The 18,194-nt window shown below is 39.9% G+C and overlaps 1 protein-coding gene and 1 long non-coding RNA gene across 5 annotated transcripts in view; one reads left to right on the plus strand and one right to left on the minus strand.

Moving 5' to 3' along the window:
- Positions 1 to 18,194, plus strand: part of Lrmda (leucine rich melanocyte differentiation associated) — a 1,036,590-nt gene that overhangs the window by 895,908 nt on the left and 122,488 nt on the right. The window lies entirely within an intron of this gene.
- Positions 5,711 to 16,945, minus strand: Gm30783. 3 transcript variants are annotated; one of them, XR_001781183.1, is made up of 3 exons: positions 16,488 to 16,945; positions 15,191 to 15,675; positions 5,711 to 7,577 (listed from the first exon to the last, which is right to left on the minus strand). It is a non-coding gene; the product is annotated as a predicted gene, 30783 (long non-coding RNA). The 3 variants fall into 3 exon arrangements; XR_001781184.1 differs by having other exon boundaries at positions 15,196 to 16,945; XR_001781182.1 differs by having other exon boundaries at positions 15,191 to 16,945.

Raw genomic sequence — 18,194 nt, forward strand, 5'->3', positions numbered from 1 at the left:
TGCCTGTAATTTTAAGAAAGAAAAATTCAATGTTTGACAAAAGAAAGGTTAAATGTTAAGATCTCTGCATGCTGAGTGACACTGATTTAATTGTCACTGCTCTGTTACCAATGACCCATCTATCTGTTCTTAGATACATTTATCCATGCCTGATATGCAGCAAGCACCCATAAGTAGGAATCCAGTCCATGACTTAGAAATTCATATGCAGCTAGAAGTGAGAGCACTGGCAAACCTTGAACAAGGTGCTAGAGTGGTGATGTTTCGGCATGGGGGCACATGGAAGCTGTGTGCATCTCAGCTCTACTTGAGCCAAGGAAGCGTTAGGGTACTTGGTGTCTTGTAAGGGACGGTAGCTGTGTATCCTAAGTTCAAGGTATGGGAAGATTATTCATTGTTATTCAGTTTCTAGATCTTTTAACAAAATACAACAAGCTAAAGACCTCTGTTTATTAATTTTCTCATTCATTCAAATATGAGAGTTTAAGGGTGCCCAGAGGAGTGGAGCACTCATGTTCTGATTGCAGAGGGACATGGCAGAAAAGCAAAAAATGATTGTACTAGACACTATTAGATTTAGTTTCATCCATTCCAAGATTAAATTCTGCATCCTTTTCTAAATTGAGATTTGGTAAATTGAAACAATTAACCTTCATCTCAGTATTAATTCAACTCAATAGCAACATTGTAAAATAGAATTTTTTAAAATCATTCTCATTTTTGTAGATAAATAAAAGGTAATATAAGGAAGAGTGAGATCAGGGAGTCAGGTATGTTCAGGTACTCACAGTTGGCCTGTCTGTTATTAAATCCTTGTGGTCTAAACTGAACACATGGCTTTATACAGGTCAGGGAGATCTATAACTACCTTTGCAAGTAGACCTGTATTAAAGCATTTGCTTTGAGTTAAAATGTGATTTTTAAGGCATTCCTATTAAGGAAAATATGTTCAACACAGAATTTTAAATAATCAGAGATGGATCAGATATAATGAGATTAAAATTCTCAATATAATATAATTGGTCAATCATCCTCAGCCGTACCACAGATGAGAGGAAACACAATTTCAGAATCACAGCGGGGAAGCAGGCTTTTCCACTCTTACTGGCCCAATCTCAACAAACACTTAGAACATTTGTAAATGTCATAATCCCAGGAGAGACTAGGCAATGATCAAATTCAATTGATAGGGCTAGAGAATGGCTTGCAGGCCAGAATGAAATTCCTCCTTCTGTGCTCACTCAGGTGTCAGGATATGTTCTGCTCTTTCACCTTTATGTGGGTTCTGATTATTGTGCTCAGGTGGTCGGGCAGCAAGCACTCTTACACAATAATCTTGCCAACCTATCCACATTCCACTCCTCACCCTGTCTCCCACCCGGTTCCTAGCTCCATCCTCCTCTGATGTCTATTTTATTTTCCCTTAAGAGTGAAATTCAAGCATTCTCCCTTGGGACCTCCTTATTATTTAGTTTTTTGAGGGTCTGTGGATTGTCCTGTGGTTATCCTGTACTTTATGGCCAATGTATGCTTATAAGTGAGTACCTACCATGTATGTCTTTCTGGATCTGGATTACCTCACTCAGGATAATATTTTTTCTAGTTCCATCTATTTGCCTGCAAAATTCATGATGTCCTTGTAGTTAATAACTTAGTAGTGTTCCATTGTATAAATGTACCACATTGCCTTTATTATAGGGTTGGGGAACATCTAGGTTGTTTCCAGTTCCTGGCTCTTATGAATAAAGCTGCTATGAAGATAGTTGAGCAAATGTTCTTGTGGTAAGATAGAGTATCTTTTGGGTGTATACCCAGAAGTGGAATAGCTGGGTCTTGAGGTAGAACTATTCCCACTTTTCTGAGAAACTGCAAAATTGATTGTCAAAGTGATTGTACTAGTCTGCACTCCTACCAGCAATGCTGGAGTCTTTCTCTTGCTCCACATCCTAGCCAGAATGTGCAGTCTCTTGTGGTTTTGATCTTAGCCTTCCTGAAAGGTGTAAGATAGAGAGCATTTTGACTTGCATTTCTCTGATGATTAAGGACGTTGAACATTTCTTTAAGTACTTCTTGGCAGCCATTAGAGTTTCCTCTGTTAAGAATTTCTCTGTTTAGCTCTTTACTCCATCTTTTAATTGGGTTGTTTGATTTGTTTGCATGTAATTTCCTGAGTTCTTTATATATTTTGGATATTAGTCCTCTGTCAGATGAAGGATTAGCTCAGTCATCACACTCTTACTAACGAAGAAGTTACAATTGTATAATATTATGCTTATCTGAGCTGTTAGAGATTTTGTAATTTTCTGAATGTGGATTATTTTATAGTTAGCAACTTTTAACTTTAGATCTTTTAAAAACTACATTTTCTACTCCAAAATGTTCATTTGTGACACTTAACATATCAATCATAATGTAACTAAATACTTACTTATTCTTCTGATGTCTGTCTGTCCCCAAATAATCAATTATTAACATGTTAAATTTATTTCTAAATCTTTTGAAATTCAGGTTTGATCATGCCAAAAATCTACAATACTGTTTTGCTTTTTTTCTAGAAACAATGTAATTGTTTTATATTATATAATCTCCATGAATTTCACTTTTATTGATTGTGTACTGGTATATTTCAATAGTGATAGCTAAATTCATAATTGACTCTAATGTTTCCCAAAATATCATAGTAACAAGAACATAAATATTTATTATTTGTTGACTATGGTTTTTGCTGTCACATAGGGTAGAGTCTAAAACAATGATTTATAAAACAACTCAGTATGGTAAGAGTTCTGTTGTGGACATACATATTTAGAATCTTGGAGGAATGTAGGATCCAGTTGTGGGAATGAGTCAGGGAAGAGTTCCTGGGAGGAGAGATGATGGATACATCATGTTAATATGCAGGAAGAAAGGTAGGAAATGTGTTCAAGTCAGGGAAAACAGCATGTGTGATGGGTGAGAAGACACATGTGTCGTTTGTGGAAGGCATTTATGGTGGTTTGGATGATAAATATCCCCCACAGTCTTGGGTATTTGAATATTGAGTACTAGAAAAGATGGAAAGAACAATGCTAATGGATGTCAGCTTCATAGCATGCAGGGGCTCCTGAAGGCTGGATTTGTTCCCCACTCACCTGCAGTGTCATGTCAGCAATGTGTGCTAGAGAAGGGGGAAGGAGCCCATTGTGCGACTTTAGGATTTGCTCATATGCTACAGGCACCACCAGAGAGGCCATACAGCTCACACCAGATTTCACCCATCTGTATGTGTCACACAAAGCTGCTTTGTCTGCGGAATGCTCAGCTGTCACATTCAGCCCAGCTCAAGTTCAAGTGATATTTATAAAAATCTGTCATGTATTTAGCACTGTTCCACATACACATCTATGTTTCTTTGAGTCCTTGAGTAGATGTTTTCGTTTGACCTTGGATTAATCCTGTGCTGTTTTGCTTTTTAGATGTTTCAGGTTAACAGGTTCCATTCTCCTGGCCAAAGCTCTATTGATGGCATTATGCATCCTCATCATGGGCTCTCAAATCACATTCATTATTGTGTTGCTGACGCTGTTATCCAAGAAGAGAAAGTAGAGTACATAAAGAGAACACTGTAAAGGTGTTGGAAGCAGGGGCTGGAGATGCCCCTGACAGGGTTCACAGTCCCTGGAACTCAATCCCAGGCTTCACGTCTTTGCCTGAGTATCCCAGGCCACTTTGGAGGCACAACAGAAGTATTAGGAGTAGAGCCCCACCCAAGAGCCACAGCTGGGATGATGACAGAAAGCAGATGGAGCCACTACTTAGTGGGACACCTCCTGGTGTGTTTACATACCCCTGGTCTCTGTTTGCCAAAGGCTATGTTTGGTTTTGATGAGACAGAAATTAGTGTTTGAATTCACTTGAAATTTTAAACATTTTCCAAATTTTGTTTCACTTACTAACTGGATTTGGGAATTTAAAAATCCATCAGGAGAACATTTAAGGGCAGAGATCCTCTTGCTTTATTTATTTCTTTTTCAAAGAACCTCGGTTCTTACTTATTTCACAGATTGTCTCTGTTTGGACCAAGAGGAATCCCTAGTTGTCATTTTTGTCTTTTCTTTTGCTTCACTTTGGGGAAAGAGGATTCTTTGTCCTCAATGTATTCCAGAAAGATGGTGAGCTCCTTTGATAGAATCCAGGAAGAAAGCCTCAGCAGCTCGTGGGTGGTTTTGTTTCATGGCTGTTACAGGTACCCAGTCAAGCTGTATGCCTTGGATTTTGGGAACATAGATAATTAGATTATAGCACAATATCTACACTCAGAACTTTGTCGTGTTTAGCAAACATGAAAAAATCAAGGGAATTCATGTTTCTTTCTGGGAGGACTCTGCTCTTGGCTATGATAAGATGGTTTATGGCCATAAATAAAGATGACAAAGTGTCCCAGAAGTTGATAGCAGCTCTTAAAACAGTAGGGTAGTTGTTTGAGAGAGGGAATAAAGAAAGACTGAATGAGGAATGGGTGTGTGAAACTGTGTCAGTCTTCAGCAGGTGACAAAAACTCCCCAATTTTCTCAACCCAAGAAAGATTTTCCTCTGCTATAATTATTCTCAATCTCAGTCTCTCTGCCACTCTCTTCCCTCCCTCCATCTTCCCTTTCAGTCTCACCATTCCCATCTTCTCTTCCCTCCCTCCATCTTCCCTTTCAGTCTCACCATTCCCATCCTCCCTTCCCTCCCTCTTTCCTTTCCTCCTTCCTTTTCTCATAAAAGAGCCTTTTAGGTTTCTTGCCTGTCTCTTCTCTTTCTTGTTGATCCCTTCCTTCCCTGTCCCACTCCTCACCTCTTGTAAATGTCTCCTGCCACACACCCCAATTATACATTGATCACTTCATGACTCTGTAGCTGAAGCTTGATATGGCACTCCTGTCCCCTCATCTTCTGTTCCCTTGATGCTTCTCCTGCTTGTTCCCATTCCTAATAGCATATCTGTAAGTGTAGCCTTTCAGGATTCTTGCTTTGGGCCTATCTTCCTCCCACCCATACCCCTCCCCTGGGATCTCATACAAATAGATCTCTCTCTCTCTCTCTCTCTCTCTCTCTCTCTCTCTCTCTCTCTACCTGCTTTGGCACATTAGTCTCAGCTGGGAGAAAATTATAGTATTGTAACATTCATCTCTTTACTTCTCAAGCATCCTTCCTTGATTCCCAAAAGTCCAGAGTCTATGCCCATGTTACTTATCTGTCCACAGTGCCTAAACCAAAAGCCAGGCACATAGTGTCAGTCAATAAATATATGTTGGAAAAAATGAATTCCTTGAACACTTGCCTTAGGAATAAAGATTATAATTACTATGAATTGATTACCTTATATAATCATAAGACCTCCTTGGGTTGACCCATTGGTAACTGAATTTTACAAACAAGGACAAAAAATCCCCAAACAAACAAACAAAAAACAAAACCAAAACAAACAAACAAACAAACAAAAAAACAAAGACAAAGAGATACCCCAGCCTCCAGATACATGGCTACAAGCAGGTTCAAGTCCACTCTGGGCAGAATGGTCCAAGACCAGGGACACAGTCACTGATTCTATTTAAGTGCCCATTACTCATCTCTGGCATATCCCAGGAATGTGAACTTGGAAATGGTTTTCAAGTCTGAGCCCCATGAAGAAGGTGCCATCTCTCAATCCATGGTGTTGTTGCATCTACACACTTTTCAAACAGGATGACTGAGCATCAATGCTTCTCTTTATTTAAGGTATCATTAATATTTATGAACTTCAGAGAAAGACTTCCAGGGTCTGTTAGGAATTACAAAGCAGCAAAGCAAAACAAAATCATAGAAAGTGCAAAGCAGCAAACCACAACTCATGAAGGTCTGGGTCCCACTCCAAGAAACTTGCATCTTTGCCTCCTCTCTAGCATTAAATAGTTGCTTCAGTTCTGCCAAGTGCTCAGCATAGGCCAGAAGAAAGATGAAAAGAAACCTGTCTGTTATGGGAGAGCAGATGAGTATCTGCTGAAGTTCAGAACTCTCTGGCAATGGGATTAGAGAGACTTCACAGAGGACATCCTCAAGGAGTATGCTAAAGACCTCAGAATTTCAGGAAGGATGCCTATGGGGGAGGGGGGAGGGAATCTGTGTGTGTGTGTGTGTGTGTGTGTGTGTGTGTGTGTGTGTGTGTGTGTGTGTTTTGTGTGGAAAAAAAATTAAGGTTCCTAATAGAAACAAGGGAACAGGATAGTAACCAGAGGTCTTGTAGAAACCTGCTGGAAGAAGGTCTAAGAAGGGAACTTGAAGGAAGCAAGGATTGGAGAAAATGCAAGTCTATTCTTAGGTGTTCTCTCAGATGAGAATCTCTAGGAAAACTAGGCAATCTATAGCTCATCTGGCCACCTGGGCTCCTGAACATGCTAGGTTCATCTGCTCCAATACCAGACAGGGCTGCGAATAAATAATGTCTGGGTCAGAAGCATGGGAAGAGCACTATCAGCAGAGTGGGAAGTGGCCAAGAACAGAGTCTCACATTTGGAGACATTGGGAGAATGAGGCCAAGGCAGGCACATGAAGACATGCAGCAGGCCGAGAAGCATGGATTCTAGGCTCTGTAAGTCTTCATTTCTTTGGCAGAGTGTCTGAAGGATTCCTTCAAGCCATGTGCAATCCACCAGCTCTCTCTGCCCAAATCCATTCCTTTCCTGGGGAGCCTGTTAGAAGGAAAGCACAAATGTCTCCATGTGTCTTGGCCTTTGTAGTAACCTGGCCTCTGCTGGAGGGATCAATTGCTGATGTTTTCAAGAACTTGGTCTGGGGCCTTTGTGTTTTCCCAGGGTAACTGATATCTGCCCCTTTGCAGAATTGTCCAAGTCTCAATTTGAGTCTGAGGTCTGAAGTGGACATGAAAGCGGCCCAGAGTCTGAAACCTTTTTACCTGTAGTTCACAGCTTGCCATAGGAGTCTCCTGTCTAGAAAAACTTTGAATCTACTTGCAGAGATGGGATTAAACCCAGGTGTTGCCATATTGAAAAATACAACTAAGGGTTAGAAATAAAAAAGTCTTGAATTCTACTTCATTGCTGTATTTGTATGCCTAGAATATGTTTTGCCGTATATTTGTCAAGCTCCTATTCCTTCCATAAAATGGGAGTGGACATTTGACTAGGTGATTTCCATATTAACTTCCTCTAATCTTTGGTTGGGATATGCATGCATGTATAAACCTTACTGAGAAAAATTAAGGGTACTATCCCATGCACATCATTTTTACCATATGTGTGTGCATTCCTGACGTAGCTTTGGACCCCACCCCTGCCATATGGTTCCCATACTTTGTCAGCCTGCCTATCCTTTATTGCACAGCACAGCACAGCACAGCATACCACATGTCCCAGTGTGCAGGAGATGCGCTGACACAGGCTTCATGAAGGCTGACTCTGTTGCTTGTTCCCTGTGGCAGCTCCTTGAGGAATACTCATTCCAGTTGCAAATCCTATACAGTCTGGCTTTGTGCAGAGGAAGACAGGATCCAGCGTCTAGTCAGCTCCTCGATACTTGGTGAGATGGGTTCTGTGAGGCCTCTCTTCTCTATCACACTGTGGTATCAAGGTCACATTTGCCTATCAGATACAGACGTGGTGACACTGACATTTTCTCACCAAGTCAGATAAACAGTGAGCTTCAGGAACCTTAGCCATCGTGAGGGGAAGACCTGAAGACCTAGCATTGAACTATGATTACAGAATTCAGACGCATACTGCAGAAGGGGAAAGTTTGTGGTTCTCTGAAGGCTGAAGGTTGTCACATGCTTCTTGCTCCTGAGTGAAATGGCACACCTCATGGAAACTGCCTCCGCCTCCTCCTCCTCCTCCTCCTCCTCCTCCTCCTCCTCCTCCTCCTCCTCCTCTTCTCCCCTCCTCTTCCCCCTCCTCCTCTTCCTCCTTCTCCTCTTCCTCCCCTTCTCCTTCCGCCCCTTCTTTTTCTATTTTGGCCCTGGTAGGGTCACATGGATATGTGCCATGAATTTCTCAGAGGTTTACAAAAGAGGAACGCACTTGATTCAGACCACAGCTTTACTGCTTCAAATGTGGCTTCCAGCAGAACAATCATGCTGCTTTTTAAGCATTTTTGTCCTAATCTTGAGAAGATGCTGCTGCCCAACCTGTTGCCCTTTTCATAGGATATTTAGGAGATAGGCAGATTATATTTGTAAAAGTTATTTGTAAGCAGTAAATGATTAAGCACTGTTTATGGCCTGTGGAGAATACAGAACCTCTTGGATTATGTATTTATTATGTTGGACCCCTCTTCAAAAGAAACAAAAACAACCCCCCAAATGTATACAAATAATTTTGATGTGACTTCAAGGGGTTAACTTAGTAGGTCCATTTATGTCAACAGATCTTGAGGTACAAAACAGATAATTACAGCAGTCTGTCATGAGATTACATATCTATTTCTCTTGCTTAATTTTTTTTTATCTCCGACCTAAAGTACATTGGCTTTGTAGTTAAGGAATGATCAAAGAAATGGAGGGTGTATATGTACATGTGTACATGTGTGCATGCATATGTGTGTGTGTGTGCACGTGTGCATGTGCATGAGAGATAGAGAGAGGCTCATCCCTGTATGTCTCTCAGCAATAACAATACAGTACACAAAAGCCATCTGTGATGGAGGAAGTCCAGGGCTTCCTGTGGGTCCCGTTTCACTCCCAGTGAGCTGATCACACCACTGTGTGTCTTTTATTTGCTTGACCCTTTTGTATGGATTAATTGGAAAATTAGAGAATCCATCAAAAATTTGATCTCCCTGGTTACAACTTGGTAACTGTCTATTTTAAATTGCATACTGAGTCACACCTGCTTAAAATTGTGTGTGTGTGTGTCATGTTTGAGTGTAATCTCTATCCCTATGTATCTATATCTATTCTCTCTATATATTAATGAATTTCCCTCTAGCTCCTTCTTTCCAACCAGCATGAATAAAGTGGTGAATTTACTCCTGTTTACATTGGTGTATCTTGAAGGAGCTTCTATTCCTTCCAGTGACAGTAGATACATTCTAAACACTGTGGATATATGTTATATTCAGTGGATATTTGTTTGTTTCTTTTAAAATAAACTTTTTTAGTAAAGTATGGCACTCTCAGACAGAAGAAACACAAACTACTATTTCTGATTTCATGAACTTTCATAAGAAGCCAACATGTAGCTATAAAAATCAAATACTTGTAGTAATTCCTTCTAAAATCCCGTCCCAACCCATCCTTGGTTCTGTCTCAGCCTCCTCCTCAAAGGCAGCCAACATTTAGACTCTTCATGCTCTGAGTAAGTTGTGCTTTTTACAAAAGACAGCATGTAGATGCATTATTTTATTGTTGCTCTTGCCCAATGTGGTGCAGCATTTTTTATTGACATCTAATGTGTTCTTGATGGCTCATGAAGTCTTGTTTTAGCAACCCTTGTCTACTTAAGGGTCATGAGGGCCTGTATTTTATATTTGCATAATAACTACTATATATTTATATGTGGCATTTAGTTTCATGTTTATCATACATTAAAAGGTCAAGAATGACTTTTTCCCACCCTCATCATCAGTCAGTCATCTATGTATGTATATGTTATTTCTGGAATCTATTCAGTTCATTTTACAGCTATCTGGGTCAGTGCTCCAACCTTTAATGACTACAGCTTTAGAGCACTTATTACCTGCTCATGCACTGAGATTACCTTGACCCCCCTTGGCTCTTGGTATTGCCCTGTGGATTTTGGAATTATTTTATCTATCTGTTTCAATAACACAATGACAATGAAAATGATGGAATTTTGATAGGAATTATTTTGAATATTTAAGTCAATTTACAGATAATTGGCATGCTCCAATATATTGCTGTACAACCTATAATCATGGGATTATATTCACTTACTCATGTCAGCTTGTTTGAAAGTTTTATACATTTTTCTATCTCTCCTAAGTGTTAAGTCTTACGTACATTTTACTAAGTTGATTCTTAATTGTGTTTTTTTTTTTTTTTTGATGCTATTGACATTTAATTTACTCATTTTGGTGTTAATGTGCAGAGATATAAATAATTTTCATCACTGATCTTGGAAACAGAAGCTTTGCCATATCTTGTTATTTATTCTTAGCTTTTATTTTCTATACACAAAAATCTCCACTTATATAAATAATTCTTCCTTTCTCATCTCTACACTTACACATTTTATGTCTTTTTTTTGCTTTATATTATTGCCTAGGACTTCCTGTACAATGCTAAATGAAAATTATCTTTATAGATGCCTTAGCCTCATTTTTTAATCTCAGCTTTTAATCTTGCTATTAAATTTTAATGATTGGTGTGAAGTGTCTAATGTTTCCAGGGATCAGTTAGGAAATTGATTTGAAATGTCTAGTGTTTCCAGGGCTCAGTTAGGAAAATCCACCTTAGTTCATATTTTAAGAGTATTAAGAATACTCCACTTACAGAAGAGCTCAGGCTTTCAATAGCCAATAGTCTGTGCATCTATATATGCAAATATGTCCCTGTTTGCCTTTATTAATGTAGTAAATTGTTTCTTTTAATAGACTTTATTTGGGGATGATGATATTTTTAGTTCATATGTAAATTAAAGAGGAAATACCTAGAGTTGTCATATATCTCTTACCTCCATAAATATAAAATGGTGTATTTGTTTCAAAGAATCTATGTTGACATTTTCCTGCAATTTCCTTGGAGTTCTTTATTTGTGTTATACATTTTTAAACTAGCATTTAAGGGAAATTCGCCCTGACTTACCCTCTCTTTTCCTAATCTTCTCTTTAGCTGTGTCTAATAACTGTGTTAAATATATCTCTTGAAGTTTTAGTTTGAGTTATTATATATTTCAGCTGTAAATTTTATTTAATTTTGATTTATAGATTAAGTCTTCAAAAGAATCTATAAAATCTATGTGTTAGTATGTTATAGCCCATAGCTAATAACTGTACTATCTGATGTCCTTGCTGTCCTGGATCTCTGATTAATTGGCTGTCCTCTTGTTTGTTTAGCTGATTGGTTAGGTGTATGATCGCTTGCTTACTTGCTTGATTATTGGATTGGATGGAGCATTTAGTCTTGTCTTTTGCTAACTACAGGCTATTTTAAAAGCGATATTGATAAAAATTCTAGAGAAAATTTGAGGTTCTGATAAGGGTTGCTTTCCTCCAGAGAGGAGTTATTTTGATTCTAGGAGATAGGTAAGTTAGGAGAGGTCACTTAAGCACGTATCAGTATAGATCCCTTGAGAAACTGGATTAAAAGCTTTGTGAGGACAACTTATTCCTAGTTGCCTCTCCATTTAATATAATTCTCAACTTTCCTAATGATAACCTGGGATCTCTACCTAAGCCTCTTTTCCTTGACAAACCTTTCATTGCATTTTGTTTTCAAGACTTACAAAACAATGTGAGGTTGGACTCAGCTCCTTGGCTTGCTAACCACACATGAGTGTGTACAGGTTGCTTAATGGGTGGAGTAGCCCCCGGGTGATAGGCTCAAGTATGTCCCATGCCCTCACTGCCTTAGATCTCTATGGCCTACAAATAGCAGTTCCTGTATATATTCTACTGAGCGTTCCTAATTTATCTCAGAGAGTGTACAGTCTATATTCAGCTGGTCTCCTTTACTCTCAGTGACATGGAATAATTGCATTCACGGTTTGCAGATCTGGAATTTGAGTCCAAATGATCCAGCTAAATAAATAAGATGACAAAAAGAGAAATTCAGCTTTAACCCTACCTGTATCCCTTCAGGGTGTCTTATCATAAAACACATGGAAGCTAAGCCTCTTTCAATTCTGGCCCCTATTTCATGTCTTGCTCTAGGGTAATTGTCAAAGAAATCTTGATAAGAATGTATTAATTCTTAAAGTGAAGCTCTTCTCTAAGGGATAAATGCTTTGTGCTAAGCTTTGTGCTAATAGAGTTATTCTGAAGGCGAACACTCTTTGACAGTAATCACTATTTTGGAAGAACAGGAGTAGGAGGCTGACTTGGCTTTCAGGAATACAGTAGGGAGATCAACCCTGCCCCACCCTAGAACACATTGGTCTTCAAAGTCCCCTTCCATTCTGAAGCTTGGCTGCATACAATGCATTGGTAATGAGTTGCCTCCTCATAGGAAAAAGGCCTTGCCTTCCTGAACCTTTACTGTTAATCAATGAATTTTACCAGGTCCAGGTCCTTCCAACAAGTAAGGCTTATTGGAGCCCTTCAAGAAAGTAATAACTGCCTATCTACCAGTGGAAAGAGGTCAAAGTGGCAAACTTCCTTTTCAACAGTAAGAACAAAATCCCCCCATGAAAACAGGGGATTTCACAAACAAAGCCAAGCCACCTACAAGCTGCTTGGCTTGGGGAGGAGCCACGACTTGTTCACAGGAGTGTGACAGCCACTGCTATTTCATCAGGCTTTTGGGTTATTTATGTGAAGCAGTGCATGCGATTGCTGATTAATGAACAAATGTTGGCGCTCTACAGGGGGGTTGACATGAAATAATTACTTAAGAACAAGCGAAAATGAAGTTCTTCCTAAAACTGAAGATACTTTGAAACATAGTGACTACAGCTGTTTGGTAGTAAGTTGTACTCTGGGTAAGTCATGTGTTATAGATTGTCTAGATAATCTAGATTTCTAGAAAGGTCTCCTTGCTTCTTGTCTGATTGTCTTCAACAGTATACATGATCTAAGAAAATATTATGGGAAAACAGTGTCAGAGTTACCAGGTATCCAAGACTGCTAAATCTGGTGTGTCCTGACTGCCAGGTTAGAAGGAGAATGTCATAGAGCATGTTCTAATTCCTCTATAGCCGAAGGGACTGTTAGGGACCCAGAGTTCCACTCACCTTCTAATGTAGTTATCTTTTGAGCTCCAATGGCTCTCTCCTCTATGGTATAAGTATCTGATCACAGTTTTAATTGTGGTTTTCTGAGTCACTGTCAGTGGCTGTGGAGAACCAAAACTGACATTTGGTTTTGAATAGCTAACCATCCTTTGTATTATCTAGCTTGGTCTGATGGCCTACAGGATTATCAATGATGCCTTACGTTGCTGTGGGATTTTACCTTCTCTGTCTGTTCTCTAATGTCATCAACATGTCTATCAGTCCCAAACAGGCAGTAACTGCCTCTCACCAATCACAAAACCAGGTTCCTTCTCATTCCTCATCTCTCCCTCTCTCTGTGTGTGTATATGTGCTCATACAATATGTCTGCACTCTCCGTTATCCAGAGTGTCTAAACACCTTGTGGGTTTTGTTGTTGTTGTTGTTTTAACACAAGATTTCATTCTGTTTTACACACTGAGACCTGGAGATAGCTGACTTATAAGCCCTAGGGATCCAACCATCTTTATATTCCCAAATAGGATTATAAATGCATACCAACAGGCCTAGTATTTTTTTTTTACATGGTCTTGGCATCAGACTAGTTATCATATGTGCTGAGCAAGCACTTTTCCTAGTAAGTAATCTTCCTAGGCACCTTTCCAGTTCTCCTAATCTACTAATCTCTTGAGGTACCCAATGTCTACTCATGACCAGAAGGGCAAGTGATGATCACAATTTGCTAAAAACGATGAAAGAAATTAATAATGTGGTCTGATTTCCAATCTAGTTTTTTAGTAGGCAATGCCAAAATACTTTACCATGCCTTACTCTCTCTCCCAAGCATTTTCTCTGACACCAACACAGACTCATGTCATAGTTAAGGAGCTACAGCAAGCATGATGAGTGTTCAAGTTAGGAGTCAGTACTTTATTGAGTACCAGCCTCATTCTCTTTCTAGTGACTGTCAGTTTTATCTCAGCATCTCAGGTTTTGGAGACAGGCTCTCTATTAACCTCCTCACTTGAAGAGGCAGCTGAGATGTGGGAGGTGCAAGGCAGTGTGCTCCTCACTAGGATCCTGCATTAGTATCAGGTTTAGTTAATGTTAGCACTGTATTACATACAATATTACTTCTAATGCAGACCAAAAAGTCCCTACTACCCCCTTTGGCTTTTCTTATTAAACTCACATTGCCATTATTAACGAACCTTTAGTCTAAGAGATTCAGATGTTTGAGTTAAGTGTATGTGAAGGAAGGAATTTAGACAACCTCAACTTCTTGTTTTACTCTATTCCTCTTGTAAGTGGGCCAAAGCACCGCTGATGCATGGACTGAAGGTATTTCTGGAGCTTAGAAGGCCTTAGCTCTCTCCTTTATTAAATTCATTCTCTGGATGAGGAGTAGTGGTGAGAACCTAGGAGCCAGCCTATCCCAGATTGTGCCGCTGTTTGTAATGGCTCTTTCACTCAGATCTGAGAGCTCATAACTCCCCTAAAGTATGCTGAGGGCTTAAGTGTTGGTACTGGCTCAAGTCCATCTGTGAGGTGAACTTAATTTTGACTTCCTGGTGACTCATCAGAAATCCATCCAACCCTTTTCCCACCAACTTGATCCAGACTCTTTGCTTCGGATGCTCCTTCCTTGCCAAATGGCCCTCAGAAACCACTTCATTCTAGCCTCTCTGATGGGGAGAGCCACCTGAGGAAATGAAGAAAGTGAATGGACTGATGACACAGAAAAAAAACAGAGAGAGAGAGAAAGAGAGAGAGAAAGAGAGAGAATGACAGAATAAGTGGGTGCTTGAGCAGCCCACCAATCTCCTGAGTGTAGAAATCTCAAATAACTGGGTGGACCTGAATAAAGAAAGCACAGCTGATAGATCACACCCAGCAAGGTAAGGGCTTATCTGAGAGACCAAGAGAAAGAAGGTTGAAGTCTGAGAAGGGTTTGATTGCAGGTGAAGGGGCGTTTTACTCTCGGATCAAATTGACTCGTTTGTAGCCCTTTACAGCTCTCACTGGAGTCCCTCATTTCAGCTGTGGAAAGTGAATTGAAACCTTGGTGTTATGTTGGGGTCATACACACCCCAACACACCACACACACACACACACACACACACACACACACACACACACACACACACACACACATACACACACACACATTGTGGCATGCCATCTCTCTTCTTTGGAACCAGAAGACATATTAACTGGTCCTTTCATGATCTATAAAAACACCAAAGTAAAAATGTTAGGGAGTTAAAAGAAAAATCAAAAAAGTTATGGCTACCAGGCCAAAGTTGCATTATTTTCTCAAAAAAACATGATGTCATGGACTTACCTCACCTTTAGTGCAGCCAAGCGAATAATGTGTACTGAGCTTTCTATCATGTACCATTATAATTAGCTCTGTCAGGTCTTAGCCCTGCAACCCTCATGCAGATAATATGATAATATGTCTTCATAACCAAGTGACCTTACACGCACAATATTTCTCCCCTTATGAAGATTGCATGTCAATAAAGTAATTGAGTCTCAGAGGCTGCAGCGAGGGAAGATTTAGATGATTGCACGTGGAGAGCAGTGATGTATGACCATTATTATTCCTCTTGTCAGGGAGGCGCATACAAGCGAGGATGGCCAGAAGATGACAGGGATGACGGGTTACGTTTCATTAAAAAATATATTGCTGTTAATCACCACTCTCCACTCTCTTCTTCTCAAAGTCACGGAGGAAAGAAACTCTTTTTTCATTTTAGCTCACATCTGAAATGGGAGCACATGGTAAGATTTCCAGTCTCAGCTCTCTCAAATGGTGCCTTTCTTCTGTTAAGATAAAAAGAAAAAGAAAAAACAAAGAATGGAGGAAAGAAAAGAAGAGGCTGAGTTGAGGTTTTCATGACTTGGGTCAGCAGTGAGCTAATGGCCAGGGACCTTCCTGCCACCCCTCCTGTAGGCTCCTTGGGTTAGCATGTTTACAGGAGATCCTGCCTGCTGAGATGGAAGCCTGCTTCTCCCCACTCATGGAATTTGGAGCAATGTGCTCATGAGCGCTGTGAAAAGAAGGCAGTGTGAGGGAACTGAAGCCAAGGCAACTATTTTTCCTTGAATTAATTTGTTTGGACAGTTTTAACACTTGGAACATTTATATTTCCATACTTTATAAAAGCAAACATGCTGTTTCTCTAGTTGTAAATTTATCTTATGAAATCATAACAGCTGGAAGCTTGTAGCCTGGTAGGATTTTGTTTCATATTTAAACAGCTTGAGAAATATGTCGGAAGCAAGGTATAGTTTCTCTGCGATCGCTGTGTGTTTTCTCTTCTTGCATTAGGCTACCCAATGAGTGTTGGCAGAATGCTGGGAAGGCAGAGGAGAGGCAAGATCTCCATTAGCCTCATGTTGTTAATTGCCATCCCTGCAAACACACCTCCTACAGAGCAGAGGACACACTGGAATCCCTTCCAGGGAGCTGAAGAATCATTCCATGGGGAAAGAAGAACAACAAAGTAGAAGCATCTTTTGTCTGCAACAGGGGCTTCTGGTGTCTTTAAATCTTGGTTCATAAGTAAATGACTAAGATCTAACGGCCTTGGAGTTAGGTACTGGTGATACCACTTCACAGTCATAGTACTCACTGTGGGTGTAGCAAAAAAAAAAAAAAAAAATCAGCCACAGCATCCTCTCATTATGGGCTCTGAAAGATTGTTCAGGGCAGCAGGAAGAAGCAAGGTGTGGAACTTAGAGCTGTGTCTCTACAGACCCCAGTTTTCCCAATCATCCTAGACAGCCATGGCAAATGCCTTTAGGGGGCAGGAACATCACTTTCCTTCCATCTTCTTTATTCTATAAAAGACAAAATACAAACAAACATAAATAATTAACTCGAAGGAGGTTGGAGGTCCAGAAGAAATATGAAGTCAGGGAGTTGCAGGGTGTTAGGGTGGCTTAGGTGGAGTCACTGAGGGAATGACGCTAGCCTCCCAATTTTCTCACAGCCCCTCACCTTCCTACCTGTACAAGGCTAATGCTTTCTGAAGGCTCTTCCATTGTATAGCGTCTAAAGAGAATTTCTCTGAAGAGTTAAAAAGTAATATACTGTGTAATAAATTTGAGGAGCACCAGAAAGACATGATTTCAAGAGTCCAGAATTTGTACATGCACACTGATATTGAACCTTCATAAAATGAAGGTTACCTCCTTAATTTGAGGTTTTGATTTCTGAATAACAGATGCAACATTCGACAGGAGGAGGAAGCAGATTAGCTTGTTACCTTTTTTTTTTTATTTATGTGAAATGTTTTCTGAATATTTAAGAGGAAAGCAAATATGGTGGTAGGAGGGGCTTATGGGACGTGAACGTACCAGATTAGCAGGAAATGGCACAGAAGGGGCATAGTTACAAAGTGGTTTAGGTAATGTATACTGATCTCATGTTGGCCTGATGCCACTGTAAAGCAGTCTGAAGGACTACCTTGTCCTTGAGCCCCACCACAGATCAGCTCTCATGACAGTCTTCTTTCCAGGATGGCTGTGATATGATAAACATGGACTGTGTGTTCCAAATTTGAGTTATCACACTTACCAACCCTGGGACTTGAGAAAGGTCTTCAATATCTTGTATGTAGCTCAGTTTTCTCACTTAACAACAACAACAACAAAATGGTACCATCTTCTAGGGCTCTTATAAATGGAACACCCTCAGATTGGCACGAATTAAAAGAATGGTTACCGCTTGTCATTATCATCTCCATTTGAGGACTGGTACCTGCCTTGTGTCTGGTGATGTCTATGATAACACTACAGAGGAGTAATGACTCCAGTGCATAGAACAATAGCCACAGCCCTTATTTTGGCCTTGCACAGTTGAGCTTCATTTGATCATTATCCAATGCCTTTCTTCTGCACTTTGGATACAGTGTATGCAGAATTAAAAGCTGTTCTTTCTTGACTTTAGTGGGTATGGGCCTGGAGCACTAATTCTGGGATTCTCTTTTACCTGTGTCCTTTCCCATGATCTTGTTCCTCCTGTCAGGACAAAGCCCTTGTTTACCCCACAATGTTCTTGTACCCCATACCTTACTGAAATCTATATTGGAGGTGTGAAAGGAACATGTAGACGATCCAATAGGTTTTAGTATAACTACCAAGACCCACCAGTCCTAAGCTTCTGCATTTGTTTTTGTATCTATGTCATATTGTAAGGTGAGAATTTAATAACAAAAGGTTGGAAAATGAACTGGTTTATCTTGTCCTTTTCTTTTTTTTCCATTTTTTATTAGGTATTTAGCTCATTTACATTTCCAATGCTATAACAAAAGTCCCCCATACCCACCCACCCTCAC

The sequence above is a fragment of the Mus musculus genome, chromosome 14 (assembly GCF_000001635.26).
Source record: "Mus musculus strain C57BL/6J chromosome 14, GRCm38.p6 C57BL/6J".
In the NCBI taxonomy this organism is placed as follows: domain Eukaryota; kingdom Metazoa; phylum Chordata; class Mammalia; order Rodentia; family Muridae; genus Mus; species Mus musculus.